Source organism: Dendrobates tinctorius, unplaced genomic scaffold, assembly GCF_039654945.1.
Source record: "Dendrobates tinctorius isolate UK_male_01 unplaced genomic scaffold, ASM3965494v1 ptg000245l, whole genome shotgun sequence".
NCBI classification, from domain to species: Eukaryota; Metazoa; Chordata; class Amphibia; order Anura; family Dendrobatidae; genus Dendrobates; species Dendrobates tinctorius.
The window spans coordinates 9,219,630-9,246,500 of NW_027361912.1; the positions used below are offsets into that span (position 1 = coordinate 9,219,630).

General features: G+C 45.7%; 58 non-coding genes across 58 annotated transcripts; all 58 read right to left on the reverse strand.

Moving 5' to 3' along the window:
* Positions 1–17: 17 nt before the first annotated feature.
* LOC141062531 (U4 spliceosomal RNA) lies at positions 18–158 on the reverse strand. The gene has a single exon (XR_012224289.1). It is a non-coding gene; the product is annotated as a U4 spliceosomal RNA (small nuclear RNA).
* Positions 159–441: 283 nt separating this feature from the next.
* Positions 442–582, reverse strand: LOC141061009 (U4 spliceosomal RNA). Its single transcript, XR_012222911.1, has one exon. It is a non-coding gene; the product is annotated as a U4 spliceosomal RNA (small nuclear RNA).
* Positions 583–867: 285 nt separating this feature from the next.
* Positions 868–1,008, reverse strand: LOC141060961 (U4 spliceosomal RNA). The gene has a single exon (XR_012222867.1). It is a non-coding gene; the product is annotated as a U4 spliceosomal RNA (small nuclear RNA).
* A 283-nt stretch (positions 1,009–1,291) lies between these two features.
* LOC141063115 (U4 spliceosomal RNA) lies at positions 1,292–1,432 on the reverse strand. Its single transcript, XR_012224796.1, has one exon. It is a non-coding gene; the product is annotated as a U4 spliceosomal RNA (small nuclear RNA).
* Positions 1,433–1,717: 285 nt separating this feature from the next.
* LOC141061561 (U4 spliceosomal RNA) lies at positions 1,718–1,858 on the reverse strand. Its single transcript, XR_012223411.1, has one exon. It is a non-coding gene; the product is annotated as a U4 spliceosomal RNA (small nuclear RNA).
* A 784-nt stretch (positions 1,859–2,642) lies between these two features.
* On the reverse strand, positions 2,643–2,783 carry LOC141062875 (U4 spliceosomal RNA). The gene has a single exon (XR_012224579.1). It is a non-coding gene; the product is annotated as a U4 spliceosomal RNA (small nuclear RNA).
* Positions 2,784–3,068: 285 nt separating this feature from the next.
* Positions 3,069–3,209, reverse strand: LOC141061567 (U4 spliceosomal RNA). Its single transcript, XR_012223416.1, has one exon. It is a non-coding gene; the product is annotated as a U4 spliceosomal RNA (small nuclear RNA).
* A 283-nt stretch (positions 3,210–3,492) lies between these two features.
* On the reverse strand, positions 3,493–3,633 carry LOC141062983 (U4 spliceosomal RNA). The gene has a single exon (XR_012224677.1). It is a non-coding gene; the product is annotated as a U4 spliceosomal RNA (small nuclear RNA).
* A 280-nt stretch (positions 3,634–3,913) lies between these two features.
* On the reverse strand, positions 3,914–4,054 carry LOC141062032 (U4 spliceosomal RNA). The gene has a single exon (XR_012223837.1). It is a non-coding gene; the product is annotated as a U4 spliceosomal RNA (small nuclear RNA).
* A 281-nt stretch (positions 4,055–4,335) lies between these two features.
* LOC141061658 (U4 spliceosomal RNA) lies at positions 4,336–4,476 on the reverse strand. The gene has a single exon (XR_012223498.1). It is a non-coding gene; the product is annotated as a U4 spliceosomal RNA (small nuclear RNA).
* Positions 4,477–4,762: 286 nt separating this feature from the next.
* Positions 4,763–4,902, reverse strand: LOC141062015 (U4 spliceosomal RNA). Its single transcript, XR_012223822.1, has one exon. It is a non-coding gene; the product is annotated as a U4 spliceosomal RNA (small nuclear RNA).
* Positions 4,903–5,594: 692 nt separating this feature from the next.
* Positions 5,595–5,735, reverse strand: LOC141061371 (U4 spliceosomal RNA). The gene has a single exon (XR_012223238.1). It is a non-coding gene; the product is annotated as a U4 spliceosomal RNA (small nuclear RNA).
* A 285-nt stretch (positions 5,736–6,020) lies between these two features.
* LOC141063040 (U4 spliceosomal RNA) lies at positions 6,021–6,161 on the reverse strand. Its single transcript, XR_012224728.1, has one exon. It is a non-coding gene; the product is annotated as a U4 spliceosomal RNA (small nuclear RNA).
* A 285-nt stretch (positions 6,162–6,446) lies between these two features.
* On the reverse strand, positions 6,447–6,587 carry LOC141061584 (U4 spliceosomal RNA). The gene has a single exon (XR_012223432.1). It is a non-coding gene; the product is annotated as a U4 spliceosomal RNA (small nuclear RNA).
* Positions 6,588–6,868: 281 nt separating this feature from the next.
* LOC141062534 (U4 spliceosomal RNA) lies at positions 6,869–7,009 on the reverse strand. Its single transcript, XR_012224292.1, has one exon. It is a non-coding gene; the product is annotated as a U4 spliceosomal RNA (small nuclear RNA).
* Positions 7,010–7,294: 285 nt separating this feature from the next.
* On the reverse strand, positions 7,295–7,435 carry LOC141063055 (U4 spliceosomal RNA). Its single transcript, XR_012224742.1, has one exon. It is a non-coding gene; the product is annotated as a U4 spliceosomal RNA (small nuclear RNA).
* Positions 7,436–7,720: 285 nt separating this feature from the next.
* Positions 7,721–7,861, reverse strand: LOC141062051 (U4 spliceosomal RNA). Its single transcript, XR_012223855.1, has one exon. It is a non-coding gene; the product is annotated as a U4 spliceosomal RNA (small nuclear RNA).
* Positions 7,862–8,142: 281 nt separating this feature from the next.
* Positions 8,143–8,284, reverse strand: LOC141061948 (U4 spliceosomal RNA). Its single transcript, XR_012223761.1, has one exon. It is a non-coding gene; the product is annotated as a U4 spliceosomal RNA (small nuclear RNA).
* A 285-nt stretch (positions 8,285–8,569) lies between these two features.
* LOC141062208 (U4 spliceosomal RNA) lies at positions 8,570–8,710 on the reverse strand. Its single transcript, XR_012223997.1, has one exon. It is a non-coding gene; the product is annotated as a U4 spliceosomal RNA (small nuclear RNA).
* A 282-nt stretch (positions 8,711–8,992) lies between these two features.
* On the reverse strand, positions 8,993–9,133 carry LOC141063013 (U4 spliceosomal RNA). The gene has a single exon (XR_012224704.1). It is a non-coding gene; the product is annotated as a U4 spliceosomal RNA (small nuclear RNA).
* Positions 9,134–9,414: 281 nt separating this feature from the next.
* Positions 9,415–9,555, reverse strand: LOC141062565 (U4 spliceosomal RNA). Its single transcript, XR_012224320.1, has one exon. It is a non-coding gene; the product is annotated as a U4 spliceosomal RNA (small nuclear RNA).
* Positions 9,556–9,840: 285 nt separating this feature from the next.
* Positions 9,841–9,981, reverse strand: LOC141062336 (U4 spliceosomal RNA). The gene has a single exon (XR_012224113.1). It is a non-coding gene; the product is annotated as a U4 spliceosomal RNA (small nuclear RNA).
* A 283-nt stretch (positions 9,982–10,264) lies between these two features.
* On the reverse strand, positions 10,265–10,405 carry LOC141062381 (U4 spliceosomal RNA). The gene has a single exon (XR_012224154.1). It is a non-coding gene; the product is annotated as a U4 spliceosomal RNA (small nuclear RNA).
* Positions 10,406–11,095: 690 nt separating this feature from the next.
* On the reverse strand, positions 11,096–11,236 carry LOC141061396 (U4 spliceosomal RNA). The gene has a single exon (XR_012223261.1). It is a non-coding gene; the product is annotated as a U4 spliceosomal RNA (small nuclear RNA).
* Positions 11,237–11,521: 285 nt separating this feature from the next.
* On the reverse strand, positions 11,522–11,662 carry LOC141061094 (U4 spliceosomal RNA). The gene has a single exon (XR_012222988.1). It is a non-coding gene; the product is annotated as a U4 spliceosomal RNA (small nuclear RNA).
* Positions 11,663–11,945: 283 nt separating this feature from the next.
* LOC141060875 (U4 spliceosomal RNA) lies at positions 11,946–12,086 on the reverse strand. The gene has a single exon (XR_012222789.1). It is a non-coding gene; the product is annotated as a U4 spliceosomal RNA (small nuclear RNA).
* Positions 12,087–12,369: 283 nt separating this feature from the next.
* On the reverse strand, positions 12,370–12,510 carry LOC141062145 (U4 spliceosomal RNA). The gene has a single exon (XR_012223940.1). It is a non-coding gene; the product is annotated as a U4 spliceosomal RNA (small nuclear RNA).
* Positions 12,511–12,791: 281 nt separating this feature from the next.
* On the reverse strand, positions 12,792–12,932 carry LOC141062910 (U4 spliceosomal RNA). The gene has a single exon (XR_012224611.1). It is a non-coding gene; the product is annotated as a U4 spliceosomal RNA (small nuclear RNA).
* A 285-nt stretch (positions 12,933–13,217) lies between these two features.
* On the reverse strand, positions 13,218–13,358 carry LOC141062581 (U4 spliceosomal RNA). Its single transcript, XR_012224335.1, has one exon. It is a non-coding gene; the product is annotated as a U4 spliceosomal RNA (small nuclear RNA).
* Positions 13,359–13,641: 283 nt separating this feature from the next.
* Positions 13,642–13,782, reverse strand: LOC141061407 (U4 spliceosomal RNA). The gene has a single exon (XR_012223271.1). It is a non-coding gene; the product is annotated as a U4 spliceosomal RNA (small nuclear RNA).
* Positions 13,783–14,065: 283 nt separating this feature from the next.
* On the reverse strand, positions 14,066–14,206 carry LOC141061282 (U4 spliceosomal RNA). Its single transcript, XR_012223157.1, has one exon. It is a non-coding gene; the product is annotated as a U4 spliceosomal RNA (small nuclear RNA).
* A 283-nt stretch (positions 14,207–14,489) lies between these two features.
* On the reverse strand, positions 14,490–14,630 carry LOC141062081 (U4 spliceosomal RNA). Its single transcript, XR_012223882.1, has one exon. It is a non-coding gene; the product is annotated as a U4 spliceosomal RNA (small nuclear RNA).
* Positions 14,631–15,413: 783 nt separating this feature from the next.
* LOC141061427 (U4 spliceosomal RNA) lies at positions 15,414–15,554 on the reverse strand. Its single transcript, XR_012223289.1, has one exon. It is a non-coding gene; the product is annotated as a U4 spliceosomal RNA (small nuclear RNA).
* A 281-nt stretch (positions 15,555–15,835) lies between these two features.
* LOC141061684 (U4 spliceosomal RNA) lies at positions 15,836–15,976 on the reverse strand. The gene has a single exon (XR_012223522.1). It is a non-coding gene; the product is annotated as a U4 spliceosomal RNA (small nuclear RNA).
* A 283-nt stretch (positions 15,977–16,259) lies between these two features.
* Positions 16,260–16,401, reverse strand: LOC141062667 (U4 spliceosomal RNA). The gene has a single exon (XR_012224412.1). It is a non-coding gene; the product is annotated as a U4 spliceosomal RNA (small nuclear RNA).
* Positions 16,402–16,683: 282 nt separating this feature from the next.
* Positions 16,684–16,825, reverse strand: LOC141062710 (U4 spliceosomal RNA). The gene has a single exon (XR_012224451.1). It is a non-coding gene; the product is annotated as a U4 spliceosomal RNA (small nuclear RNA).
* A 281-nt stretch (positions 16,826–17,106) lies between these two features.
* Positions 17,107–17,247, reverse strand: LOC141061449 (U4 spliceosomal RNA). Its single transcript, XR_012223309.1, has one exon. It is a non-coding gene; the product is annotated as a U4 spliceosomal RNA (small nuclear RNA).
* A 281-nt stretch (positions 17,248–17,528) lies between these two features.
* LOC141062077 (U4 spliceosomal RNA) lies at positions 17,529–17,669 on the reverse strand. Its single transcript, XR_012223878.1, has one exon. It is a non-coding gene; the product is annotated as a U4 spliceosomal RNA (small nuclear RNA).
* Positions 17,670–17,952: 283 nt separating this feature from the next.
* LOC141061585 (U4 spliceosomal RNA) lies at positions 17,953–18,093 on the reverse strand. The gene has a single exon (XR_012223433.1). It is a non-coding gene; the product is annotated as a U4 spliceosomal RNA (small nuclear RNA).
* A 281-nt stretch (positions 18,094–18,374) lies between these two features.
* LOC141062407 (U4 spliceosomal RNA) lies at positions 18,375–18,515 on the reverse strand. Its single transcript, XR_012224177.1, has one exon. It is a non-coding gene; the product is annotated as a U4 spliceosomal RNA (small nuclear RNA).
* Positions 18,516–18,796: 281 nt separating this feature from the next.
* On the reverse strand, positions 18,797–18,937 carry LOC141061453 (U4 spliceosomal RNA). The gene has a single exon (XR_012223313.1). It is a non-coding gene; the product is annotated as a U4 spliceosomal RNA (small nuclear RNA).
* A 283-nt stretch (positions 18,938–19,220) lies between these two features.
* Positions 19,221–19,361, reverse strand: LOC141061538 (U4 spliceosomal RNA). Its single transcript, XR_012223390.1, has one exon. It is a non-coding gene; the product is annotated as a U4 spliceosomal RNA (small nuclear RNA).
* Positions 19,362–19,642: 281 nt separating this feature from the next.
* On the reverse strand, positions 19,643–19,783 carry LOC141062347 (U4 spliceosomal RNA). The gene has a single exon (XR_012224123.1). It is a non-coding gene; the product is annotated as a U4 spliceosomal RNA (small nuclear RNA).
* A 285-nt stretch (positions 19,784–20,068) lies between these two features.
* On the reverse strand, positions 20,069–20,209 carry LOC141061319 (U4 spliceosomal RNA). The gene has a single exon (XR_012223191.1). It is a non-coding gene; the product is annotated as a U4 spliceosomal RNA (small nuclear RNA).
* Positions 20,210–20,492: 283 nt separating this feature from the next.
* Positions 20,493–20,632, reverse strand: LOC141062485 (U4 spliceosomal RNA). Its single transcript, XR_012224247.1, has one exon. It is a non-coding gene; the product is annotated as a U4 spliceosomal RNA (small nuclear RNA).
* Positions 20,633–20,914: 282 nt separating this feature from the next.
* Positions 20,915–21,055, reverse strand: LOC141061550 (U4 spliceosomal RNA). The gene has a single exon (XR_012223401.1). It is a non-coding gene; the product is annotated as a U4 spliceosomal RNA (small nuclear RNA).
* Positions 21,056–21,336: 281 nt separating this feature from the next.
* LOC141062532 (U4 spliceosomal RNA) lies at positions 21,337–21,477 on the reverse strand. Its single transcript, XR_012224290.1, has one exon. It is a non-coding gene; the product is annotated as a U4 spliceosomal RNA (small nuclear RNA).
* Positions 21,478–21,760: 283 nt separating this feature from the next.
* Positions 21,761–21,901, reverse strand: LOC141063056 (U4 spliceosomal RNA). The gene has a single exon (XR_012224743.1). It is a non-coding gene; the product is annotated as a U4 spliceosomal RNA (small nuclear RNA).
* Positions 21,902–22,186: 285 nt separating this feature from the next.
* LOC141060963 (U4 spliceosomal RNA) lies at positions 22,187–22,327 on the reverse strand. Its single transcript, XR_012222869.1, has one exon. It is a non-coding gene; the product is annotated as a U4 spliceosomal RNA (small nuclear RNA).
* Positions 22,328–22,610: 283 nt separating this feature from the next.
* LOC141063116 (U4 spliceosomal RNA) lies at positions 22,611–22,751 on the reverse strand. The gene has a single exon (XR_012224797.1). It is a non-coding gene; the product is annotated as a U4 spliceosomal RNA (small nuclear RNA).
* A 285-nt stretch (positions 22,752–23,036) lies between these two features.
* On the reverse strand, positions 23,037–23,177 carry LOC141063105 (U4 spliceosomal RNA). The gene has a single exon (XR_012224787.1). It is a non-coding gene; the product is annotated as a U4 spliceosomal RNA (small nuclear RNA).
* A 784-nt stretch (positions 23,178–23,961) lies between these two features.
* On the reverse strand, positions 23,962–24,102 carry LOC141062434 (U4 spliceosomal RNA). Its single transcript, XR_012224202.1, has one exon. It is a non-coding gene; the product is annotated as a U4 spliceosomal RNA (small nuclear RNA).
* A 283-nt stretch (positions 24,103–24,385) lies between these two features.
* Positions 24,386–24,526, reverse strand: LOC141062170 (U4 spliceosomal RNA). The gene has a single exon (XR_012223963.1). It is a non-coding gene; the product is annotated as a U4 spliceosomal RNA (small nuclear RNA).
* A 281-nt stretch (positions 24,527–24,807) lies between these two features.
* Positions 24,808–24,948, reverse strand: LOC141062877 (U4 spliceosomal RNA). Its single transcript, XR_012224581.1, has one exon. It is a non-coding gene; the product is annotated as a U4 spliceosomal RNA (small nuclear RNA).
* A 283-nt stretch (positions 24,949–25,231) lies between these two features.
* On the reverse strand, positions 25,232–25,372 carry LOC141061933 (U4 spliceosomal RNA). The gene has a single exon (XR_012223747.1). It is a non-coding gene; the product is annotated as a U4 spliceosomal RNA (small nuclear RNA).
* A 281-nt stretch (positions 25,373–25,653) lies between these two features.
* Positions 25,654–25,794, reverse strand: LOC141061814 (U4 spliceosomal RNA). The gene has a single exon (XR_012223640.1). It is a non-coding gene; the product is annotated as a U4 spliceosomal RNA (small nuclear RNA).
* Positions 25,795–26,077: 283 nt separating this feature from the next.
* LOC141062876 (U4 spliceosomal RNA) lies at positions 26,078–26,218 on the reverse strand. Its single transcript, XR_012224580.1, has one exon. It is a non-coding gene; the product is annotated as a U4 spliceosomal RNA (small nuclear RNA).
* Positions 26,219–26,501: 283 nt separating this feature from the next.
* Positions 26,502–26,642, reverse strand: LOC141062171 (U4 spliceosomal RNA). The gene has a single exon (XR_012223964.1). It is a non-coding gene; the product is annotated as a U4 spliceosomal RNA (small nuclear RNA).
* Between the last annotated feature and the right edge of the window lie 229 nt (positions 26,643–26,871).

Sequence of the window (26,871 nt, forward strand, 5' to 3'; positions counted from 1 at the left end):
GCATACCACAGATTAAGTCTCCTGAGAGACCAACAAAAATTGCCAACGCTAACTATATTTCAAGTCATCATGGTGGGGTAATGCGAAAAATTTTCAATTAACAATAATCACGCCTCGGTTAAACCTCATGGGCTACAATATTGTCACTGCGCAAAGTTGAAAGAACTGTTGTGACCAATGCCTTCCTGCTTTCAAAGCAGAGCTTGTTTAAGCTACGGTGAGTTACAAATTCTCACTAGCCCTCCCACACTGCTTCCAGGCATCCTGGGCTTCCACATTCTGAGGGCTCAGGAAAGATGTAATTTTTGGCCATTACAGGCAGATTGCCTCACTCTCGCCTACTGCTCCAAGAAACAAACATCAATCCATTGCTGTGAGAAGCAAGGCTTTGCTTCCACACTGGGAGGACCTAAGACTGTCATTTGCATACCATAGATTAAGTCTCCTGAGAGACCAACAAAAATTGCCAAAGCTGACTGTATTTCAAGTCATCATGGCGGGGTATTGTGAAAAGTTTTCAATTAGCAAAAATCACGCCTCGGTTAAACCTCATAGGCTACGATATTGCCACTGCGCATAGTTGAAAGAACTGTTGAGACCAATGCCTTCCTGCGTCCAAAGCAGAGCTTGTTTAAGCTATGGTGAGTTACAAATTCTCACTAGCCCTCCCACACTGCTTCCAGGCATTCTGAGCTTCCACATTCTAAGGGCTCAGTTAAGATATAATTTTTGGCAATTACAGGCAGATTGCCTCACTCTCTCCTTCTGCTCCAGGCAACAAACATCAATCCATTGCTGTGAGAAGCAAGGCTATTCTACCTCACTGGGAGGAGCTAAGACTCTGTTATTTGCATACCATAGATTAAGTCTCCTGAGAGACCAACAAAATTTGCCAAAGCTGACTGTATTTCAAGTCATCATGGCGGGGTATTGGGAAAAGTTTTCAATTAGCAATAATCACGCCTCGGTTAAACCTCATGGGCTACGATATTGCCACTGCGCAAAGTTGAAAGAACTGTTGTGACCAATGCCTTCCTGCTTTCAAAGCAGAGCTTGTTTAAGCTACGGTGAGTTACAAATTCTCACTAGCCCTCCCACACTGCTTCCAGGCATCCTGGGCTTCCACATTCTGAGGGCTCAGGAAAGATGTAATTTTTGGCAATTACAGGCAGATTGCCTCACTCTCGCCTTCTGCTCCAAGAAACAAACATCAATCCATTGCTGTGAGAAGCAAGGCTTTTCTTCCACACTGGGAGAAGCTAAGACTGTCATTTGCATTCCATGAATTAAGTCTCCTGAGAGACCAACAAAAATTGCCAAAGCTGACTGTATTCCAAGTCATTATGGCGGGGTATTGGGAAAAGTTTTCAATTAGCAATAATCACGCCTCGGTTAAACCTCATAGGCTACGATATTGCCACTGCGCAAAGTTGAAAGAACTGTTGTGACCAATGCCTTCCTGCGTCCAAAGGAGAGCTTGTTTAAGCTACGGTGAGTTACAAATTCTCACTAGCCCTCCCACACTGCTTCCAGGCATTCTGAGCTTCCACATTCTAAGGGCTCAGTTAAGATGAAATTTTTGGCAATTACAGGCAGATTGCCTCACTCTCTCCTTCTGCTCCAGGCAACAAACATCAATCCATTGCTGTGAGAAGCAAGGCTATTCTTCCACGCTGGGAGGAGCTAAGACTCTGTTATTTGCATACCATAGAGTAAGTCTCCTGAGAGACCAACAAAAATTGCCAAAGCTGACTGTATTTCAAGTCATCATGGCGGGGTATTGGGAAAAGTTTTCAATTAGCAATAATCACGCCTCGGTTAAACATCATGGGCTACGATATTGCCACTTCGCAAAGTTGAAAGAACTGTTGTGACCAATGCCTTCCTGCTTTCAAAGCAGAGCTTGTTTAAGCTACGGTGAGTTACAAATTCTCACTAGCCCTCCCACACTGCTTCCAGGCATCCTGGGCTTCCACATTCTGAGGGCTCAGGAAAGATGTAAGGCTGGTTTCACATTAACGCATTTTCAGCGCGCGCACGGCCGGGGGTAGCTCCGCCCCCGATCCGGCTCTCTGCCCGGCGTGCCCGCCTTTTCCTTGTAGCGCCGCCTCCTAGCGGACAGCGGCGCCTGCGATCGGCGCACCCTATCTTTAGCATAGGGTGCGCCGATCGTGCGCAGGCCGTGCGCTAGTTGCGCTTTGACTTGCACTGCGCACTTTTGACGGTGCGCCGTGCGCGCCAAAATCGAACTTTTCGGATTTTGGCGCGCACGGCGCACCGTCATAAGTGCGCAGCGCAGGTCAAAGCGCAACTAGCGCACGACCTGCGCATGATCGGCGCACCCTATGCTAAAGATAGGGTGCGCCGATCGCAGGCGCCGCCGTCCGCTGGGAGGCGGCGCTACAGGCAAGGGGCGGGCACGCCGGGCAGAGAGACGGATCGGGGGCGGAGCTACCCCCGGCCGTGCGTGCGCATAAAATGCGCTAATGTGAAACCGGCCTAATTTTTGGCAATTACAGGCAGATTGCCTCACTCTCGCCTACTGCTCCAAGAAACAAACATCAATCCATTGCTGTGAGAAGCAAGGCTTTTCTTCCACACTGGGAGGACCTAAGACTGTCATTTGCATACCATAGATTAAGTCTCCTGAGAGACCAACAAAAATTGCCAAAGCTGACTGTATTTCAAGTCATCATGGCGGGGTATTGGGAAAAGTTTTCAATTAGCAATAATCACGCCTCGGTTAAACCTCATGGGCTAAGATATTGCCACTGCGCAAAGTTGAAAGAACTGTTGTGACCAATGCCTTCCCTCTTCCAAAGCAGAGCTTGTTTAAGCTAAGGTGAGTTAAAAATTCTCACTAGCCCTCCCACACTGCTTCCAAGCATCCTGAGCTTCCACATTCTAAGGGCTCAGTTAAGATGAAATTTTAGGCAATTACAGGCAGATTGCCTCACTCTCTCCTTCTGCTTCAAGCAACAAACATCAATCCATTGCTGTGAGAAGCTAGGCTTTTCTTCCACGCTGGGAGGAGCTAAGACTCTGTTATTTGCTTACAATAGATTAAGTCTTCTGAGAGACCAACAAAAATTGCCAAAGCTGACTGTATTTCAATTCATCATGGCGGGGTATTGGGAAAAGTTTTCAATTAGCAATAATCACGCCTCGGTTAAACCTCATGGGCTACGATATTGCCACTGCGCAAAGTTGAAAGAACTGTTGTGATCAATGCCTTCCTGCTTCCAAAGCAGAGCTTGTTTAAGCTACGGTGAGTTACAAATTCTCACTAGCCCTCCCACACTGCTTCCAGGCATCCTGGGCTTCCACATTCTGAGGGCTCAGGAAAGATGTAATTTTTGGCAATTACAGGCAGATTGCCTCACTCTCGCCTTCTGCTCCAAGAAACAAACATCAATCCATTGCTGTGAGAAGCAAGGCTTTTCTTCCACACTGGGAGAAGCTAAGACTGTCATTTGCATACCATGAATTAAGTCTCCTGAGAGACCAACAAAAATTGCCAAAGCTGACTGTATTTCACGTCATCATGGCGGGGTATTGGGAAAAGTTTTCAATTAGCAATAATCACGCCTCGGTTAAACCTCATGGGCTACGATATTGCCAGAGCGCAAAGATGAAGGAACAGAAGTGATCAAGGGCTTCCCTCTTCCAAGGCAGAACTTGTTTAAGCCATGGTGAGTTCCAAATCACCACTAGCCCTCCACGCTGATTCCAGACATGCTGGGCTTCCACATGCTAAGGGATCAGGAAAAACAATTTTTGGCAATTACAGGCAGATTGCCTCACTCTCTCCTTCTGCTCCAGGAAACAAACATCAATCCACTGCTGTGAGAAGCAAGGCTTTTCTTCCACGCTGGCAGGAGCTAAGACTGTCATTTGCATACCATGGATTAAGTCTCCTGAGAGACCAACAAAAATTGCCAAAGCTGACTGTATTTCAAGTCATCATGGCGGGGTATTGGGAAAAGTTTTCAATTAGCAATAATCACGCCTTGGATAAACCCCATGGGCAACAATATTGCCACAGCGCAAAGATGAAAGAACAGAAGTGACCAAGGGCTTCCTGCTTCCAGGGCAGAACATTTTAAGCCATGGTGAGTTACAAATCACCACTAGCCCTCCACGCTGCTTCCAGGCATCCTTGGCTTCCACATTCTAAGGGTTCAGTTAAGATGTAATATTTGGCAATTACAGGCAGATTGCCTCACTCTCGCCTTCTTCTCCAAGAAACAAACATCAATCCATTGCTGTGAGAAGCAATGCTTTTTTTCCACATTGGGAGGACCTAAGACTGTCATTTGCATACCATAGATTAAGTCTCCTGAGAGACCAACAAAAATTGGCAAAGCTGACTGTATTTCAAGTCATCATGGCGGGGTATTGGGAAAAGTTTTCAATTAGCAATAATCACGCCTCGGTTAAACCTCATGGGCTACGATATTGTCACTGCGCAAAGTTGAAAGAACTGTTGTGACGAATGCCTTCCCGCTTCCAAAGCAGAGCTTGTTTAAGCTACGGTGAGTTACAAATTCTCACTAGCCCTCCCACACCGCTTCCAGGCATCCTGAGCTTCCACATTCTAAGTGCTCAGTTAAGATGAAATTTTTGGCAATTACAGGCAGATTGCCTCACTCTCTCCTTCTGCTCCAAGAAACAAACATCAATCCATTGCTGTGAGAAGCAAGGCTTTTCTTCCATGCTGGGAAGAGCTAAGACTCTGTTATTTGCATACAATGGATTAAGTTTTCTGAGAGACCAACAAAAATTGCCAAAGCTGACTGTATTTCAAGTCATCATGGCGGGGTATTGGGAAAAATTTTCAATCAGCAATAATCACGCCTCGGTTAAACCTCATGGGCTACGATATTGCCACTGCGTAAAGTTGAAAGCACTGTTGTGGCCAATGCCTTCCTGCTTCCAAAGCAGAGCTTGTTTAAGCTACGGTGAGTTACAAATTCTCACTAGCCCTCCCACACTGCTTCCAGGCATCCTGGGCTTCCACATTCTGAGGGCTCAGGAAAGATGAAATTTTTAGCAATTACTGGCAGATAGCCTCACTCTCGCCTTCTGCTCCAAGAAACAAACATCAATCCATTGCTGTGAGAAGCAAGGCTTTTCTTCCACACTGGGAGGACCTAAAGGGGGTTTTACACTAAGCAATATCGCTAGCAATATCGCTAAAACGTCACTGGTTTTGTGACGTTATAGCGATATTGCTAGCGATATCGCTATGTGTGATACTTACCTCCGACCGGCTCCCCCGCTGCTCATCGCTGATCGCGCGAGAATGTCCGGCTCCATTTCTCGTCGGGCGCTTCCTGCTGGGCTTCCTGCTGTGACGTCCAGCGATGCGGGGAGGCGGGCGGGAGGACGCCAGGATCGCTGTGTGTGAAAGGTAAGTATCGTCCGCTGCGTCGCTGCTGCATCGCTGTGAGATCATTCTGTATGAAAGCTCACTAGCGATCATTTAGCGATGCACCAGCGATCCTGACCGGGTCGGATCGCTGGTTGAATCGCTGGTGCATCACTAAATGTAAAAGGGCCTTTCGACTGTCATTTACATATCATAGATTAAGTCTCCTGAGAGACCAACAAAAATTGCCAAAGCTGACTGTATTTCAAGACATCATGGCGGGGTATTGGGAAAAGTTTTCAATTAGCAATAATCACGCCTCGGTTAAACCTAATAGGCTACGATATTGCCACTGCGCAAAGTTGAAAGAACTGTTGTGACCAATGCCTTCCTGCTTCCAAAGCAGAGCTTGTTTCAGCTATGGTGAGTTACAAATTCTCACTAGCACTCCCACACTGCTTCCAGGCATTCTGAGCTTCCACATTCTAAGGGCTCAGTTAAGATGAAATTTTTGGCAATTACAGGCAGATTGCCTCACTCTCTCCTTCTGCTCCAGGCAACAAACATCAATCCATTGCTGTGAGAAGGAAGGCTATTCTTCCACGCTGGGAGGAGCTAAGACTCTGTTATTTGCATACCATAGATTAAGTCTCCTGAGAGACCAACAAAAATTGCCAAAGCTGACTGTATTTCAAGTCATCATGGCGGGGTATTGGGAAAATTTTTCAATTAGCAATAATCACGCCTCGGTTAAACCTCATGGGCTACGATATTGCCACTGCACAAAGTTGAAAGAACTGTTGTGACCAATGCCTTCCTGCTTCCAAAGCAGAGCTTGTTTAAGCTACGGTGAGTTACAAATTCTCACTAGCACTCCCACACTGCTTCCAGGGATCCTGAGCTTCCACATTCTAAGGGCTCAGTTAAGATGAAATTTTTGGCAATTACAGGCAGATTGCCTCACTCTTTCCTTCTGCTCCAGGCAACAAACATCAATCCATTGCTGTGAGAAGCTAGGCTTTACTTACACGCTGAGTGGAGCTACGACTCTGTTATTTGCATACCATGGATTAAGTCTCCTGAGAGACCAACAAAAATTGCCAAAGCTGACTGTATTTCAAGTCATCATGGCGGGGTATTGGGAAAAGTTTTCAATTAGCAATAATCACGTCTTGGTTAAACCTCATGGGCTACGATATTGCCACTGCGCAAAGTTGAAAGAACTGTTGTGACCAAGGCCTTCCCACTTCCAAGGCAGAACTTGTTTAAGCCATGTTGAGTTCCAAATCACCTCTAGCCCTCCCACGCTGCTTCCAGGCATCCTGGGCTTCCTCATGCTAAGGGCTCAGGAAAAACAATTTTTGGCAATTACAGGCAGATTGCCTCACTCTCGCCTTCTGCTCCAAGAAACAAACATCAATCCATTGCTGTGAGAAGCAAGGCTTTTCTTCCACACTGGGAGGACCTAAGACTGTCATTTGCATACCACAGATTAAGTCTCCTGAGAGACCAACAAAAATTGCCAACGCTAACTATATTTCAAGTCATCATGGTGGGGCAATGCGAAAAGTTTTCAATGAACAATAATCACGCCTCGGTTAAACCTCATGGGCTACGATATTGTCACTGCGCAAAGTTGAAAGAACTGTTGTGACCAATGCCTTCCCTCTTCCAAAGCAGAGCTTGTTTAAGCTACGGTGAGTTACAAATTCACACTAGCCCTCCCACACTGCTTCCAAGCATCCTGAGCTTCCACATTCTAAGGGCTCAGTTAAGATAAAATTTTAGGCAATTACAGGCAGATTGCCTCACTCTCTCCATCTGCTTCAGGAAACAAACATCAATCCATTGCTGTGAGAAGCTAGGCTTTTCTTCCATGCTGGGAGGAGCTAAGACTCTGTTATTTGCATACAATGGATTAAGTCTCCTGAGAGACCAACAAAAATTGCCAAAGCTGACTGTATTTCAAGTCATCATGGCAGGGTATTGGGAAAAGTTTTCAATTAGCAATAATCACGCCTCGGTTAAACCTCATGGGCTACGATATTGCCACTGCGCAAAGTTGAAAGAACTGTTGTGATCAATGCCTTCCTGCTTCCAAAGCAGAGCTTGTTTAAGCTACGGTGAGTTACAAATTCTCACTAGCCCTCCCACACTGCTTCCAAGCATCCTGAGCTTCCACATTCTGCGGGATCAGGAAAGATAAAATTTTAGGCAATTACAGGCAGATTGCCTCACTCTCTCCATCTGCTTCAGGCAACAAACATCAATCCATTGCTGTGAGAAGCTAGGCTTTTCTTCCATGCTGGGAGGAGCTAAGACTCTGTTATTTGCATACAATGGATTAAGTCTCCTGAGAGACCAACAAAAATTGCCAAAGCTGACTGTATTCCAAGTCATTATGGCGGGGTATTGGGAAAAGTTTTCAATTAGCAATAATCACGCCTTTGTTAAACCTCATGGGCAACGATATTGCCACAGCGCAAAGATGAAAGAACAGAAGTGACCAAGGGCTTCCCGCTTCCAAGGCAGAACATTTTAAGCCATGGTGAGTTCCAAATAACCACTAGCCCTCCACGCTGCTTCCAGGCATCCTTGGCTTCCACATTCTAAGGATTCAGTTAAAATGTAATTTTTGGCAATTACAGGCAGATTGCCTCACTCTCGCCTTCTGCTCCAAGAAACAAACATCAATCCATTGCTGTGAAAAGCACGGATTTTCTTCCACACTGCGAGGAGCTAAGACTGTCAATTGCATACCATAGACTAAGTCTCCTGAGAAACCAACAAAAATTGCCAAAGCTGACTGTATTTCAAGTCATCATGGCGGGGTATTTGGGAAAAGTTTTCAATTAGCAATAATCACACCTCGATTAAATCTCATAGGCTACGATATTGCCATTGCGCAAAGTTGAAAGAACTGTTGTGACCAATGCCTTCCTGCTTCCAAAGCAGAGCTTGTTTAAGCTACGGTGAGTTACAAATTCTCACTAGCCCTCCCACACTGCTTCCAGGCATCCTGGGCTTCTACATTCTGAGGGCTCAGTTAAGATGAAATTTTTGGCAATTACAGACAGATTGCCTTACTCTCTCCTTCTGCTCCAGGAAACAAACATCAATCCATTGCTGTGAGAAGCAAGGCTTTTCTTCCATGCTGGGAGGAGCTAAGACTCTGTTATTTGCATACAATGGATTAAGTCTCCTGAGAGACCAACAAAAATTGCCAAAGCTGAGTGTATTTCAAGTCATCATGGTTGGGTATTGGGAAAAATTTTCAATCAGCAATAATCACGCCTCGGTTAAACCTCATGGGCTACGATATTGCCACAGCGCAAAGATTAAGGAACAGAAGTGACCAAGGGCTTCCGGCTTCCAAGGCAGAACTTGTTTAAGCCATGGTGAGTTCCAAATCACCACTAGCCCTCCACGCTGCTTCCAGGCATCCTGGGCTTCCACATTCTGCGGGATCAGGAAATATGAAATTTTTAGCAATTACTGGCAGATAGCCTCACTCTCGCCTTCTGCTCCAAGAAACAAACATCAATCCATTGCTGTGAGAAGCAAGGCTTTTCTTCCACACTGGGAGGAGCTAATACTGTCATTTGCATACCATGGATTAAGTCTCCTGAGAGACCAACAAAAATTGCCAAAGCTGACTGTATTTCAAGTCATCATGGCGGGCTAATGGGAAAAGTTTTCAATTAGCAATAATCACGCCTCGGTTAAACCTCATGGGCTACGATATTGCCACAGCGCAAAGATGAAAGAACAGAAGTGACCAAGGGCTAACCGCTTCCAAGGCAGAACTTTTTAAGCCATGGTGAGTTCCAAATCACCAATAGCCCTCCACGCTGATTCCAGGCATCCTGGGCTTCCACATTCTAAGGGCTCAGTTAAGATGTAATTTTTGGCAATTACAGGCAGATTGCCTCACTCTCGCCTTCTGCTCCAAGAAACAAACATCAATCCATTGCTGTGAGAAGCAAGGCTTTTCTTCCACACTGGGAGGACCTAAGACTGTCATTTGCATACCACAGATTAAGTCTCCTGAGAGACCAACAAAAATTGCCAACGCTAACTATATTTCAAGTCATCATGGTGGGGTAATGCGAAAAGTTTTCAATTAACAATAATCACGCCTCGGTTAAACCTCCTGGGCTACGATATTGTCACTGCGCAAAGTTGAAAGAACTGTTGTGACCAATGCCTTCCCTCTTCCAAAGCAGAGCTTGTTTAAGCTAAGGTGAGTTACAAATTCTCACTAGCCCTCCCACACTGCTTCCAAGCATCCTGAGCTTCCACATTCTAAGGGCTCAGTTAAGATAAAATTTTAGGCAATTACAGGCAGATTGCCTCACTCTCTCCATCTGCTTCAGGCAACAAACATCAATCCATTGCTGTGAGAAGCAAGGCTTTTCTTCCATGCTGGGAGGAGCTAAGACTCTGTTATTTGCATACAATGGATTAAGTCTCCTGAGAGACCAACAAAAATTGCCAAAGCTGACTGTATTTCAAGTCATCATGGCGGGGTATTGGGAAAAGTTTTCAATTAGCAATAATCACGCCTCGGTTAAACCTCATGGGCTACGATATTGCCACTGCGCAAAGTTGAAAGAACTGTTGTGATCAATGCCTTCCTGCTTCCAAAGCAGAGCTTGTTTAAGCTACGGTGAGTTACAAATTCTCACTAGCCCTCCCACAAAGCTTCCAGGCATCCTGGGCTTCCACATTCTGAGGGCTCAGGAGAGATGTAATTTTTGGCAATTACAGGCAGATTGCCTCACTCTCGCCTTCTGCTCCAAGAAACAAACATCAATCCATTGCTGTGAGAAGCAAGGCTTTTCTTCCACACTGGGAGAAGCTAAGACTGTCATTTGCATACCATGAATTAAGTCTCCTGAGAGACCAACAAAAATTGCCAAAGCTGACTGTATTTCACGTCATCATGTCGGGGTATTGGGAAAAGTTTTCAATAAGCAATAATCACGCCTTGGATAAACCTCATGGGCAACAATATTGCCACAGCGCAAAGATGAAAGAACAGAAGTGACCAAGGGCTTCCCGCTTCCAGGGCAGAACATTTTAAGCCATGGTGAGTTACAAATCACCACTAGCCCTCCACGCTGCTTCCAGGCATCCTTGGCTTACACATTCTAAGGGTTCAGTTAAGATGTAATTTTTGGCAATTACAGGCAGATTGCCTCACTCTCGCCTTCTGCTCCAAGAAACAAACATCAATCCATTGCTGTGAGAAGCAAGGCTTTTCTTCCACACTGTGAGGACCTAAAGGGGGTTTTACACTAAGCAATATCGCTAGCAATATCGCTAAAACGTCACTGGTTTTGTGACGTTATAGCGATATTGCTAGCGATATCGCTATGTGTGATACTTACCTCCGACCGGCTCCCCCGCTGCTCATCGCTGATCGCGCGAGAATGTCCGGCTCCATTTCTCGTCGGGCGCTTCCTGCTGGGCTTCCTGCTGTGACGTCCAGCGATGCGTGGAGGCGGGCGGGAGGACGCCAGGATCGCTGTGTGTGAAAGGTAAGTATCGTCCGCTGCGTCGCTGCTGCATCGCTGTGAGATCATTCTGTTTGAAAACTCACTAGCGATCATTTAGCGATGCACCAGCGATCCTGACCGGGTCGGATCGCTGGTTGAATCGCTGGTGCATCGCTAAATGTAAAAGGGCCTTTAGACTGTCATTTACATACCATAGATTAAGTCTCCTGAGAGACCAACAAAAATTGCCAAAGCTGACTGTATTTCAAGTCATCATGGCGGGGTATTGGTAAAAGTTTTCAATTAGCAATAATCACGCCTCGGTTAAACCTCATAGGCTACAATATTGCAACTGCGCAAAGTTGAAAGAACTGTTGTGACCAATGCCTTCCTGCTTCCAAAGCAGAGCTTGTTAAAGCTATGGTGAGTTACAAATTCTCACTAGCCCTCACACACTGCTTCCAGGCATTCTTAGCTTCCACATTCTAAGGGCTCAGTTAAGATGAAATTTTTGGCAATTACAGGCAGATTGCCTCACTCTCTCCTTCTGCTTCAGGCAACAAACATCAATCCATTGCTGTGAGAAGCAAGGCTTTTCTTCCACGCTGGGAGGAGCTAAGACTCTGTTATTTGCATACAATGGATTAAGTCTCCTGAGAGACCAACAAAAATTGCCAAAGCTGACTGTATTTCAAGTCATCATGGCGGGGTATTGGGAAAAGTTTTCAATTAGCAATAATCACGCCTCGGTTAAACTTCATGGGCTACGATATTGCCACTGCGCAAAGTTGAAAGAACTGTTGTGACCAATGCCTTCCTGCTTTCAAAGCAGAGCTTGTTTAAGCTACGGTGAGTTACAAATTCTCACTAGCCCTCCCACACTGCTTCCAGGCATCCTGGGCTTCCACATTCTTAGGGCTCAGGAAAGATTTAATTTTTGGCAATTACAGGCAGATTGCCTCACTCTCGCCTACTGCTCCAAGAAACAAACATCAATCCATTGCTGTGAGAAGCAAGGCTTTGCTTCCACACTGGGAGGACCTAAGACTGTCATTTGCATACCATAGATTAAGTCTCCTGAGAGACCAACAAAAATTGCCAAAGCTGACTGTATTTCAAGTCATCATGGCGGGGTATTGGGAAAAGTTTTCAATTAGCAATAATCACGCCTCGGTTAAACCTCATGGGCTACGATATTGTCACTGCACAAAGTTGAAAGAACTGTTATGACCAATGCCTTCCCGCTTCCAAAGCAGAGCTTGTTTAAGCTACGGTGAGTTACAAATTCTCACTAGCCCTCCCACACTGCTTCCAGGCATCCTGGGCTTCCACATTCTGAGGGCTCAGGAAAGATGACATTTTTGGCAATTACAGGCAGATTGCCTCACTCTCGCCTTCTGCTCCAAGAAACAAACATCAATCCATTGCTGTGAGAAGCAAGGCTTTTCTTCCACACTGGGAGAATCTAAGACTGTCATTTGCATTCCATGAATTAAGTCTCCTGAGAGACCAACAAAAATTGCCAAAGCTGACTGTATTCCAAGTCATTATGGCGGGGTATTGGGAAAAGTTTTCAATAAGCAATAATCACGCCTTGGATAAACCTCATGGGCAACAATATTGCCACAGCGCAAAGATGAAAGAACAGAAGTGACCAAGGGCTTCCCGCTTCCAGGGCAGAACATTTTAAGCCATGGTGAGTTACAAATCACCACTAGCCCTCCACGCTGCTTCCAGGCATCCTTGGCTTACACATTCTAAGGGTTCAGTTAAGATGTAATTTTTGGCAATTACAGGCAGATTGCCTCACTCTCGCCTTCTGCTCCAAGAAACAAACATCAATCCATTGCTGTGAGAAGCAAGGCTTTTCTTCCACACTGGGAGGACCTAAGACTGTCATTTACATACCATAGATTAAGTCTCCTGAGAGACCAACAAAAATTGCCAAAGCTGACTGTATTTCAAGTCATCATGGCGGGGTATTGGGAAAAGTTTTCAATTAGCAATAATCATGCCTCGGTTAAACCTCATAGGCTACGATATTGCCACTGCGCAAAGTTGAAAGAACTGTTGTGACCAATGCCTTCCTGCTTCCAAAGCAGAGCTTGTTTAAGCTATGGTGAGTTACAAATTCTCACTAGCCCTCCCACACTGCTTGCAGGCATTTTGAGCTTCCACTTTCTAAGGGCTCAGTTAAGATGAAATTTTTGGCAATTACAGGCAGATTGCCTCACTCTCTCCTTCTGCTTCAGGCAACAAACATCAATCCATTGCTGTGAGAAGCAAGGCTATTCTTCCACGCTGGGAGGAGCTAAGACTCTGTTATTTGCATACCATAGATTAAGTCTCCTGAGAGACCAACAAAAATTGCCAAAGCTGACTGTATTTCAAGTCATCATGGCGTGGTATTGGGAAAAGTTTTCAATTAGCAATAATCACGCCTCGGTTAAACCTCATGGGCTACGATATTGCCACTGCGCAAAGTTGAAAGAACTGTTGTGACCAATGCCTTCCTGCTTTCAAAGCAGAGCTTGTTTAAGCTACGGTGAGTTACAAATTCTCACTAGCCCTCCCACACTGCTTCCAGGCATCCTGGGCTTCCACATTCTGAGGGCTCAGGAAAGATGTAATTTTTGGCAATTACAGGCAGATTGCCTCACTCTCGCCTACTGCTCCAAGAAACAAACATCAATCCATTGCTGTGAGAAGCAAGGCTTTGCTTCCACACTGGGAGGACCTAAGACTGTCATTTGCATACCATAGATTAAGTCTCCTGAGAGACCAACAAAAATTGCCAAAGCTGACTGTATTTCAAGTCATCATGGTGGGGTATTGGGAAAAGTTTTCAATTAGCAATAATCACGCCTCGGTTAAACCTCATGGGCTACGATATTGTCACTGCACAAAGTTGAAAGAACTGTTGTGACCAATGCCTTCCCGCTTCCAAATCAGAGCTTGTTTAAGCTACGGCGAGTTATAAATTCTCAATAGCCCTTCCACACTGCTTCCAGGCATCCTGAGCTTCCACATTCTAAGGGCTCAGTTAAGATGATATTTTTGGCCATTACAGGCAGATTGCCTCACTCTCTCCTTCTGCTCCAAGAAACAAACATCAATCCATTGCTGTGAGAAGCAAAGCTTTTCTTCCACACTGGGAGGACCTAAGACTGTCATTTGCATACCATAGATTAAGTCTCCTGAGAGACCAACAAAAATTGCCAAAGCTGACTGTATTTCAAGTCACCATGGCGGGGTATTGGGAAAAGTTTTCAATTAGCAATAATCACGCCTCGGTTAAACCTCATGGGCTACGATATTGCCACTGGGCAAAGTTGAAAGAACTGTTGTGACCAATGCCTTCCTGCTTTCAAAGCAGAGCTTGTTTAAGCTACGGTGAGTTACAAATTCTCACTAGCCCTCCCACACTGCTTCCAGGCATCCTGGGCTTCCACATTCTGAGGGCTCAGGAAAGATGTAATTTTTGGCAATTACAGGCAGATTGCCTCACTCTCGCCTACTGCTCCAAGAAACAAACATCAATCCATTGCTGTGAGAAGCAAGGCTTTGCTTCCACACTGGGAGGACCTAAGACTGTCATTTGCATACCATAGATTAAGTCTCCTGAGAGACCAACAAAAATTGCCAAAACTGACTGTATTTCAAGTCATCATGGTGGGGTATTGGGAAAAGTTTTCAATTAGCAATAATCACGCCTCGGTTAAACCTCAAGGGCTACGACATTGTCACTGCACAAAGTTGAAAGAACTGTTGTGACCAATGCCTTCCCGCTTCCAAATCAGAGCTTGTTAAGCTACGGTGAGTTACAAATTCTCAATAGCCCTTCCACACTGCTTCCAGGCATCCTGAGCTTCCACATTCTAAGGGCTCAGTTAAGATGATATTTTTGGCCATTACAGGCAGATTGCCTCACTCTCTCCTTCTGCTCCAAGAAACAAACATCAATCCATTGCTGTGAGAAGCAAAGCTTTTCTTCCACACTGGGAGGACCTAAGGCCGGTTTCACACTAGCGCTTTTTCAGCGCGCGCACGGCCGGTGGTAGCTCCGCCCCCGATCTGGCTCTCTGCCCGGCGTGCCCGCCCCTTCCTTGTAGCGCCGCCTCCTAGCGGACAGCGGCGCCTGCGATCGGCGCACCCTATCTTTAGCATAGGGTGCGCCGATCGTGCGCAGGCCGTGCGCTAGTTGCGCTTTGACCTGCGCTGCGCACTTTTGACGGTGCGCCGTGCGCGCCAAAATCCGAAAAGTTTGATTTTGGCGCGCACGGCGCACCGTCAAAAGTGCGCAGCGCAGGTCAAAGCGCAACTAGCGCACGGCCTGCGCACGATCGGCGCACCCTATGCTAAAGATAGGGTGCGCCGATCGCAGGCGCCGCTGTCCGCTAGGAGGCGGCGCTACAAGGAAGGGGCGTGCACGCCGGGCAGAGAGCCGGCTTGGGGGCGGAGCTACCCCCGGCCGTGCGCGCGCTGAAAAAGCGCTAGTGTGAAACCGGCCTAAGACTGTCATTTACATACCATAGATTAAGTCTCCTGAGAGACCAACAAAAAATGCCAAAGCTGACTGTATTTCAAGTCATCATGGCGGGGTATTGGGAAAAGTTTTCAATTAGCAATAATCACGCCTCGGTTAAACCTCATGGGCTACGATATTGCCACAGTGCAAAGATGAAAGAACAGAAGTGACCAAGGGCTTCCCGCTTCCAAGGCAGAACTTTTTAAGCCATGGTGAGTTCCAAATCAACACTAGCCCTCCACGCTGCTTCCAGGCATCCTGGGCTTCCACATTCTAAGGGCTCAGTTAAGATGTAATTTTTGGCAATTACAGGCAGATTGCCTCACTCTCGCCTTCTGCTCCAAGAAACAAACATCAATCCATTGCTGTGAGAAGCAAGGCTTTTCTTGCACACAGGGATGACCTAAGACTATCAATTGCATACCATAGATTAAGTCTCCTGAGAGACCAACAAAAATTGCCAAAGCTGACTGTATTTCAAGTCATCATGGCGGGGTATTAGGAAAAGTTTTCAATTAGCAATAATCACACCTCAGTTAAACCTCATGGGCTTCGATATTGCCACTGCGCAAAGTTGAAAGAACTGTTGTGACCAATGCCTTCCCGCTTCCAAAGCAGAGCTTGTTTAAGCTATGGTGAGTTACAAATTCTCACTAGCCCTCCCACACTGCTTCCAGGCATCCTGAGCTTCCACATTCTAAGGGCTCAGTTAAGATGAAATTTTTGGCAATTACATGCAGATTGCCTCACTCTCGCCTTCTGCTCCAAGAAACAAACATCAATCCATTGCTGTTAGAAGCAAGGCTTTCATTCCACACTGGGAGAAGCTAAGACTGTCATTTGCATAGAATGGATTAAGTCTCCTGAGAAACCAACAAAAATTGCTAAAGCTGACTGTATTTCAAGTCATCATGGCAGGGTACAGGGAAAAGTTTTCAATTACCAATAATCACGCCTCAGTTAAACCTCATTGGGCTACGATAATGCCACAGCGCAAAGATGAAGGAACAGAAGTGACCAAAGGCTTCCGGCTTCCAAGGCAGAACTTGTTTAAGCCATGGTGAGTTCCAAATCACCACTAGCCCTCCACGCTGCTTCCAGGCATCCTGGGTTTCGGCATTCTAAGGGCTCAGTTAAGATGTAATTTTCGGCAATTACAGGTAGATCGCCTCACTCTCTTCTTCTGCTCCAGGAAACAAACACCAACCCATTGCTTTGGGAAGCAAGGCTTCTCTTCCACACTGGGAGGAGCTAAGACAGTCATTTGCATACAATGGATTAAGTCTCCTGAGAGACCAAAAAAAATTGCAAAAGCTGACTGTATTTCAAGTCATCATGGCAGGGTACAGGGAAAAGTTTTCAATTACCAATAATCACGCCTCAGTTAAACCTCATTGGGCTACAATAATGCCACTGCGCAAAGATGAACCAACTGTGGTGATCAAGGGCTTTCCACTTCCAAGGCAGAACTTGTTTAAGCCAGGTTGAGTTCCAAATCACCACTAGCCCTCCCACGCTGCTTCCAGGCATCCTGGGCTTCCTCATGCTAAGGGCTCAGGAAAAACAATTTCTGGAAATTACAGGCAGATTGCCTCACTCTCTCCTTCTGCTCCAGGAAACAAACAACAATCCACTGCTGTGAGAAGCAAGGCTATTCTTCCACGCTGGCAGGAGCTAAGACTGTCATTTGCATACCATGGATTAAGTCTCCTGAGAGACCAACAAAAATTGCCAAAGCTGACTGTATTCCAAGTCATTATGGCGGGTTATTGGGAAAAGTTTTCAATTAGCAATAATCACGCCTTGGTTAAACCTCATGGGCTACGATATTGCCACAGCGCAAAGATGAAAGAACAGAAGTGACCAAGGGCTTCCCGCTTCCAAGGCAGAACATTTTAAGCCATGGTGAGTTCCAAATCACCACTAGCCCTCCACGCTGCTTCCAGGCATCCTGGGCTTCCACATTCTAAGGGCTCAGTTAAGATGTAATTTTTGGCAATTACAGGCAGATTGCCTCACTTTCGCCTTCTGCTCCAAGAAACAAACATCAATCCATTGCTGTGAGAAGCAAGGCTTTTCTTCCACACTGCCAGAACCTAAGACTGTCATTTGCATACCATGGATTAAGTCTCCTGAGAGACCAACAAAAATTGCCAAAGCTGACTGTATTCCAAGTCATTATGGCGGGGTATAGGGAAAAGTTTCCAATTAGCAATAATCACACCTCGATTAAATCTCATAGGCTACGATATTGCCACTGCGCAAAGTTGAAAGAACTGTTGTGACCAATGCCTTCCTGCTTCCAAAGCAGAGCTTGTTTAAGCTTTGGTGAGTTACAAATTCTCACTAGCCCTCCCACACTGCTTCCAGGCATACTGAGCTTCCACACTATAAGGGCTCAGTTAAGATGAAATTTTTGGCAATTACAGACAGATTGCCTCACTCTCTCCTTCTGCTCCAGGAAACAAACATCAATCCATTGCTGTGAGAAGCAAGGCTTTTCTTCCACACTGGGAGAAGCTAAGACTGTCATTTGCATACCATGGATTAAGTCTCCTGAGAGACCAACAAAAATTGCCAAAGCTGACTGTATTTCAAGTCATCATGGCGGGGTATTGGGAAAAGTTTTCAATTAGCAATAATCACGTCTTGGTTAAACCTCATGGGCTACGATATTGCCACTGCGCAAAGTTGAAAGAACTGTTGTGACCAAGGCCTTCCCACTTCCAAGGCAGAACTTGTTTAAGCCATGTTGAGTTCCAAATCACCTCTAGCCCTCCCACGCTGCTTCCAGGCATCCTGGGCTTCCTCATGCTAAGGGCTCAGGAAAAACAATTTTTGGCAAATACAGGCAGATTGCCTTACTCTCTCCTTCTGCTCCAGGAAACAAACATCAATCCACTGCTGTGAGAAGCAAGGCTTTTCTTCCACGCTGGCAGGAGCTAAGACTGTCATTTGCATACCATGGATTAAGTCTCCTGAGAGACCAACAAAAATTGCCAAAGCTGACTGTATTCCAAGTCATTATGGCGGGGTATTGGGAAAAGTTTTCAATTAGCAATAATCACGCCTTGGTTAAACCTCATGGCAAACGATATTGCCACAGCGCAAAGATGAAAGAACAGAAGTGACCAAGGGCTTCCCACTTCCAAGGCAGAACATTTTAAGCCATGGTGAGTTCCAAATAACCACTAGCCCTCCACGCTGCTTCCAGGCATCCTTGGCTTCCACATTCTAAGGATTCAGTTAAAATGTAATTTTTGGCAATTACAGGCAGATTGCCTCACTCTCGCCTTCTGCTCCAAGAAACAAACATCAATCCATTGCTGTGAGAAGGAAGGATTTTCTTACACACTGCGAGGACCTAAGACTGTCATTTGCATACCATAGAATAAGTCTCCTGAGAAACCAACAAAAATTGCCAAAGCTGACTGTATTTCAAGTCATCATGGCGGGGTATTGGGAAAAGTTTTCAATTAGCAATAATCACACCTCGATTAAATCTCATAGGCTACGATATTGCCACTGCGCAAAGTTGAAAGAACTGTTGTGACCAATGCCTTCCTGCTTCCAAAGCAGAGCTTGTTTAAGCTACGGTGAGTTACAAATTCTCACTAGCCCTCCCACACTGCTTTCAGGCATCCTGGGCTTCTACATTCTGAGGGCTCAGTTAAGATGAAATTTTTGGCAATTACAGACAGATTGCCTTACTCTCTCCTTCTGCTCCAGGAAACAAACATCAATCCATTGCTGTGAGAAGCAAGGCTTTTCTTCCACACTGGGAGGAGCTAATACTGTCATTTGCATACCATGGATTAAGTCTCCTGAGAGACCAACAAAAATTGCCAAAGCTGACTGTATTTCAAGTCATCATGGCGGGCTATTGGGAAAAGTTTTCAATTAGCAATAATCACGCCTCGGTTAAACCTCATGGGCTACGATATTGCCACAGCGCAAAGATGAAAGAACAGAAGTGACCAAGGGCTAACCTCTTCCAAGGCAGAACTTTTTAAGCCATGGTGAGTTCCAAATCACCAATAGCCCTATACGCTGATTCCAGGCATCCTGGGCTTCCACATTCTAAGGGCTCAGTTAAGATGTAATTTTTGGCAATTACAGGCAGATTGCCTCACTCTCGCCTTCTGCTCAAAGAATCAAACATCAATCCATTGCTGTGAGAAGCAAGGCTTTTCTTCCACACTGGGAAGACCTAAGACTGTCATTTGCATACCACAGATTAAGTCTCCTGAGAGACCAACAAAAATTGCCAACGCTAACTATATTTCAAGTCATCATGGTGGGGTAATGCGAAAAGTTTTCAATTAACAATAATCACGCCTCGGTTAAACCTCATGGGCTACGATATTGTCACTGCGCAAAGTTGAAAGAGCTGTTGTGACCAATGCCTTCCCTCTTCCAAAGCAGAGCCTGTTTAAGCTACGGTGAGTTACAAATTCTCACTAGCCCTCCCACACTGCTTCCAAGCATCCTGAGCTTCCACATTCTAAGGGCTAAGTTAAGATTAAATTTTAGGCAATTACAGGCAGATTGCCTCACTCTCTCCATCTGTTTCAGGCAACAAACATCAATCCATTGCTGTGAGAAGCTAGGATTTTCTTCCATGCTGGGAGGAGCTAAGACTCTGTTATTTGTATACAATGGATTAAGTCTCCTGAGAGACCAACAAAAATTGCCAAAGCTGACTGTATTTCAAGTCATCATGGCCGGGTATTGGGAAAAGTTTTCAATTAGCAATAATCACGCCTCAGTTAAACCTCATGGGCTACGATATTGCCACTGCGCAAAGTTGAAAGAACTGTTGTAACCAATGCCTTCCTGCTTTCAAAGCAGAGCTTGTTTAAGCTACGGTGAGTTACAAATTCTCACTAGCCCTCCCACAAAGCTTCCAGGCATCCTGGGCTTCCACATTCTGAGGGCTCAGGAAAGATGTAATTTTTGGCAATTACAGGCAGATTGCCTCACTCTCGCCTTCTGCTCCAAGAAACAAACATCAATCCATTGCTGTGAGAAGCAAGGCTTTTCTTCCACACTGGGAGAAGCTAAGACTGTCATTTGCATACCATGAATTAAGTCTCCTGAGAGACCAACAAAAATTGCCAAAGCTGACTGTATTTCACGTCATCATGGCGGGGTATTGGGAAAAGTTTTCAATTAGCAATGATAAGCCTCGGTTAAACCTCATGGGCTACGATATTGCCACATCGCAAAGATGAAGGAACAGAAGTGATCAAGGGCTTCCGGCTTCCAAGGCAGAACTTGTTTAAGCCATGGTGAGTTCCAAATCACCACTAGCCCTCCACGCTGCTTCCAGGCATCCTGGGCTTCCACATTCTGCGGGATCAGGAAAGATGAAATTTTTAGCAATTACTGGCAGATAGCCTCACTCTCGCCTTCTGCTCCAAGAAACAAACATCAATCCATTGCTGTGAGAAGCAAGGCTTTTCTTCCACACTGGGAGGAGCTAATACTGTCATTTGCATACCATGGATTAAGTCTCCTGAGAGACCAACAAAAATTGCCAAAGCTGACTGTATTTCAAGTCATCATGGCGGGCTATTGGGAAAAGTTTTCAATTAGCAATAATCACGCCTCGGTTAAACCTCATGGGCTACGATATTGCCACAGCGCAAAGATGAAAGAACAGAAGTGACCAAGGGCTAACCGCTTCCAAGGCAGAACTTTTTAAGCCATGGTGAGTTCCAAATCACCAATAGCCCTCCACGCTGATTCCAGGCATCTTGGGCTTCCACATTCTAAGGGCTCAGTTAAGATTTAATTTTTGGCAATTACAGGCAGATTGCCTCACTCTCGCCTTCTGCTCCAAGAAACAAACATCAATCCATTGCTGTGAGAAGCAAGGCTTTTCTTCCACACTGGGAGGACCTAAGACTGTCATTTGCATACCACAGATTAAGTCTCCTGAGAGACCAACAAAAATTGCCAACGCTAACTATATTTCAAGTCATCATGGTGGGGTAATGCGAAAAATTTTCAATTAACAATAATCACGCCTCGGTTAAACCTCATGGGCTACAATATTGTCACTGCGCAAAGTTGAAAGAACTGTTGTGACCAATGCCTTCCTGCTTTCAAAGCAGAGCTTGTTTAAGCTACGGTGAGTTACAAATTCTCACTAGCCCTCCCACACTGCTTCCAGGCATCCTGGGCTTCCACATTCTGAGGGCTCAGGAAAGATGTAATTTTTGGCCATTACAGGCAGATTGCCTCACTCTCGCCTACTGCTCCAAGAAACAAACATCAATCCATTGCTGTGAGAAGCAAGGCTTTGCTTCCACACTGGGAGGACCTAAGACTGTCATTTGCATACCATAGATTAAGTCTCCTGAGAGACCAACAAAAATTGCCAAAGCTGACTGTATTTCAAGTCATCATGGCGGGGTATTGGGAAAAGTTTTCAATTAGCAAAAATCACGCCTCGGTTAAACCTCATAGGCTACGATATTGCCACTGCGCATAGTTGAAAGAACTGTTGAGACCAATGCCTTCCTGCGTCCAAAGCAGAGCTTGTTTAAGCTATGGTGAGTTACAAATTCTCACTAGCCCTCCCACACTGCTTCCAGGCATTCTGAGCTTCCACATTCTAAGGGCTCAGTTAAGATATAATTTTTGGCAATTACAGGCAGATTGCCTCACTCTCTCCTTCTGCTCCAGGCAACAAACATCAATCCATTGCTGTGAGAAGCAAGGCTATTCTACCTCACTGGGAGGAGCTAAGACTCTGTTATTTGCATACCATAGATTAAGTCTCCTGAGAGACCAACAAAATTTGCCAAAGCTGACTGTATTTCAAGTCATCATGGCGGGGTATTGGGAAAAGTTTTCAATTAGCAATAATCACGCCTCGGTTAAACCTCATGGGCTACGATATTGCCACTGCGCAAAGTTGAAAGAACTGTTGTGACCAATGCCTTCCTGCTTTCAAAGCAGAGCTTGTTTAAGCTACGGTGAGTTACAAATTCTCACTAGCCCTCCCACACTGCTTCCAGGCATCCTGGGCTTCCACATTCTGAGGGCTCAGGAAAGATGTAATTTTTGGCAATTACAGGCAGATTGCCTCACTCTCGCCTTCTGCTCCAAGAAACAAACATCAATCCATTGCTGTGAGAAGCAAGGCTTTTCTTCCACACTGGGAGAAGCTAAGACTGTCATTTGCATTCCATGAATTAAGTCTCCTGAGAGACCAACAAAAATTGCCAAAGCTGACTGTATTCCAAGTCATTATGGCGGGGTATTGGGAAAAGTTTTCAATTAGCAATAATCACGCCTCGGTTAAACCTCATAGGCTACGATATTGCCACTGCGCAAAGTTGAAAGAACTGTTGTGACCAATGCCTTCCTGCGTCCAAAGGAGAGCTTGTTTAAGCTATGGTGAGTTACAAATTCTCACTAGCCCTCCCACACTGCTTCCAGGCATTCTGAGCTTCCACATTCTAAGGGCTCAGTTAAGATGAAATTTTTGGCAATTACAGGCAGATTGCCTCACTCTCTCCTTCTGCTCCAGGCAACAAACATCAATCCATTGCTGTGAGAAGCAAGGCTATTCTTCCACGCTGGGTGGAGCTAAGACTCTGTTATTTGCATACCATAGAGTAAGTCTCCTGAGAGACCAACAAAAATTGCCAAAGCTGACTGTATTTCAAGTCATCATGGCGGGGTATTGGGAAAAGTTTTCAATTAGCAATAATCACGCCTCGGTTAAACCTCATGGGCTACGATATTGCCACTTCGCAAAGTTGAAAGAACTGTTGTGACCAATGCCTTCCTGCTTTCAAAGCAGAGCTTGTTTAAGCTACGGTGAGTTACAAATTCTCACTAGCCCTCCCACACTGCTTCCAGGCATCCTGGGCTTCCACATTCTGAGGGCTCAGGAAAGATGTAAGGCTGGTTTCACATTAACGCATTTTCAGCGCGCGCACGGCCGGGGGTAGCTCCGCCCCCGATCCGGCTCTGTGCCCGGCGTGCCCGCCTTTTCCTTGTAGCGCCGCCTCCTAGCGGACAGCGGCGCCTGCGATCGGCGCACCCTATCTTTAGCATAGGGTGCGCCGATCGTGCGCAGGCCGTGCGCTAGTTGCGCTTTGACTTGCACTGCGCACTTTTGACGGTGCGCCGTGCGCGCCAAAATCGAACTTTTCGGATTTTGGCGCGCACGGCGCACCGTCATAAGTGCGCAGCGCAGGTCAAAGCGCAACTAGCGCACGACCTGCGCATGATCGGCGCACCCTATGCTAAAGATAGGGTGCGCCGATCGCAGGCGCCGCCGTCCGCTGGGAGGCGGCGCTACAGGCAAGGGGCGGGCACACCGGGCAGAGAGACGGATCGGGGGCGGAGCTACCCCCGGCCGTGCGTGCGCATAAAATGCGCTAATGTGAAACCGGCCTAATTTTTGGCAATTACAGGCAGATTGCCTCACTCTCGCCTACTGCTCCAAGAAACAAACAACAATCCATTGCTGTGAGAAGCAAGGCTTTTCTTCCACACTGGGAGGACCTAAGACTGTCATTTGCATACCATAGATTAAGTCTCCTGAGAGACCAACAAAAATTGCCAAAGCTGACTGTATTTCAAGTCATCTTGGCGGGGTATTGGGAAAAGTTTTCAATTAGCAATAATCACGCCTCGGTTAAACCTCATGGGCTAAGATATTGCCACTGCGCAAAGTTGAAAGAAATATTGTGACCAATGCCTTCCTGCTTCCAAAGCAGAGCTTGTTTAAGCTACGGTGAGTTACAAATTCTCACTAGCCCTCCCACACTGCTTCCAGGCATCCTGGGCTTCCACATTCTGAGGGCTCAGGAAAGATGTAATTTTTGGCAATTACAGGCAGATTGCCTCACTCTCGCCTTCTGCTCCAAGAAACAAACATCAATCCATTGCTGTGAGAAGCAAGGCTTTTCTTCCACACTGGGAGAAGCTAAGACTGTCATTTGCATTCCATGAATTAAGTCTCCTGAGAGACCAACAAAAATTGCCAAAGCTGACTGTATTCCAAGTCATTATGGCGGGGTATTGGGAAAAGATTTCAATTAGCAATAATCACGCCTTGGATAAACCTCATGGGCAACAATATTGCCACAGCGCAAAGATGAAAGAACAGAAGTGACCAAGGGCTTCCCGCTTCCAGGGCAGAACATTTTAAGCCATGGTGAGTTACAAATCACCACTAGCCCTCCACGCTGCTTTCAGGCATCCTTGGCTTACACATTCTAAGGGTTCAGTTAAGATGTAATTTTTGGCAATTACAGGCAGAATGCCTCACTCTTGCCTTCTGCTCCAAGAAACAAACATCAATCCATTGCTGTGAGAAGCAAGGCTTTTCTTCCACACTGGGAGGACCTAAGACTGTCATTTACATACCATAGATTAAGTCTCCTGAGAGACCAACAAAAATTGCCAAAGCTGACTGTATTTCAAGTCATCATGGCGGGGTATTGGGAAAAGTTTTCAATTAGCAATAATCACACCTCGGTTAAACCTCATAGGCTACGATATTGCCACTGCGCAAAGTTGAAAGAACTGTTGTGACCAATGCCTTCCTGCTTCCAAAGCAGAGCTTGTTTAAGCTATGGTGAGTTACAAATTCTCACTAGCCCTCCCACACTGCTTCCAGGCATTCTGAGCTTCCACATTCTAAGGGCTCAGTTAAGATGAAATTTTTGGCAATTACAGGCAGATTGCCTCACTCTCTCCTTCTGCTCCAGGCAACAAACATCAATCCATTGCTGTGAGAAGCAAGGCTTTTCTTCCACACTGGGAGAAGCTAAGACTGTCATTTGCATTCCATGAATTAAGTCTCCTGAGAGACCAACAAAAATTGCCAAAGCTGACTGTATTCCAAGTCATTATGGCGGGGTATTGGGAAAAGTTTTCAATTAGCAATAATCACGCCTTGGATAAACCTCATGGGCAACAATATTGCCACAGCGCAAAGATGAAAGAACAGAAGTGACCAAGGGCTTCCCGCTTCCAGGGCAGAACATTTTAAGCCATGGTGAGTAACAAATCACCACTAGCCCTCCACGCTGCTTCCAGGCATCCTTGTCTTACACATTCTAAGGGTTCAGTTAAGATGTAATTTTTGGCAATTACAGGCAGATTGCCTCACTCTCACCTTCTGCTCCAAGAAACAAACATCAATCCATTGCTGTGAGAAGCAAGGCTTTTCTTCCACACTGGGAGGACCTAAGACTGTCATTTGCATACCATAGATTAAGTCTCCTGAGAGACCAACAAAAATTGCCAAAGCTGACTGTATTTCAAGTCATCATGGCGGGGTATTGGGAAAAGTTTTCAATTAGCAATAATCACGCCTCGTTTAAACCTCATGGGCTACGATATTGTCACTGCACAAAGTTGAAAGAACTGTTGTGACCAATGCCTTCCCGCTTCCAAATCAGAGCTTGTTTAAGCTACGGTGAGTTACAAATTCTCAATAGCCCTTCCACACTGCTTCCAGGCATCCTGAGCTTCCACATTCTAAGGGCTCAGTTAAGATGAAATTTTTGGCTATTACAGGCAGATTGCCTCACTCTCTCCTTCTGCTCCAAGAAACAAACATGAATCCATTGCTGTGAGAAGCAAGGCTTTTCTTCCACACTGGGAGGACCTAAGACTGTCATTTGCATACCATAGATTAAGTCTCCTGAGAGACCAACAAAAATTGCCAAAGCTGACTGTATTTCAAGTCATCATGGCGGGGTATTGGGAAAAGTTTTCAATTAGCAATAATCACGCCTCGGTTAAACCTCATGGGCTAAGATATTGCCACTGCGCAAAGTTGAAAGAAATGTTGTGACCAATGCCTTCCTGCTTCCAAAGCAGAGCTTGTTTAAGCTACGGTGAGTTACAAATTCTCACTAGCCCTCCCACACTGCTTCCAGGCATCCTGGGCTTCCACATTCTGAGGGCTCAGGAAAGATGTAATTTTTGGCAATTACAGGCAGATTGCCTCACTCTCGCCTTCTGCTCCAAGAAACAAACATCAATCCATTGCTGTGAGAAGCAAGGCTTTTCTTCCACACTGGGAGAAGCTAAGACTGTCATTTGCATTCCATGAATTAAGTCTCCTGAGAGACCAACAAAAATTGCCAAAGCTGACTGTATTCCAAGTCATTATGGCGGGGTATTGGGAAAAGATTTCAATTAGCAATAATCACGCCTTGGATAAACCTCATGGGCAACAATATTGCCACAGCGCAAAGATGAAAGAACAGAAGTGACCAAGGGCTTCCCGCTTCCAGGGCAGAACATTTTAAGCCATGGTGAGTTACAAATCACCACTAGCCCTCCACGCTGCTTCCAGGCATCCTTGGCTTACACATTCTAAGGGTTCAGTTAAGATGTAATTTTTGGCAATTACAGGCAGATTGCCTCACTCTCTCCTTCTGCTCCAGGCAACAAACATCAATATATTGCTGTGAGAAGCAAGGCTA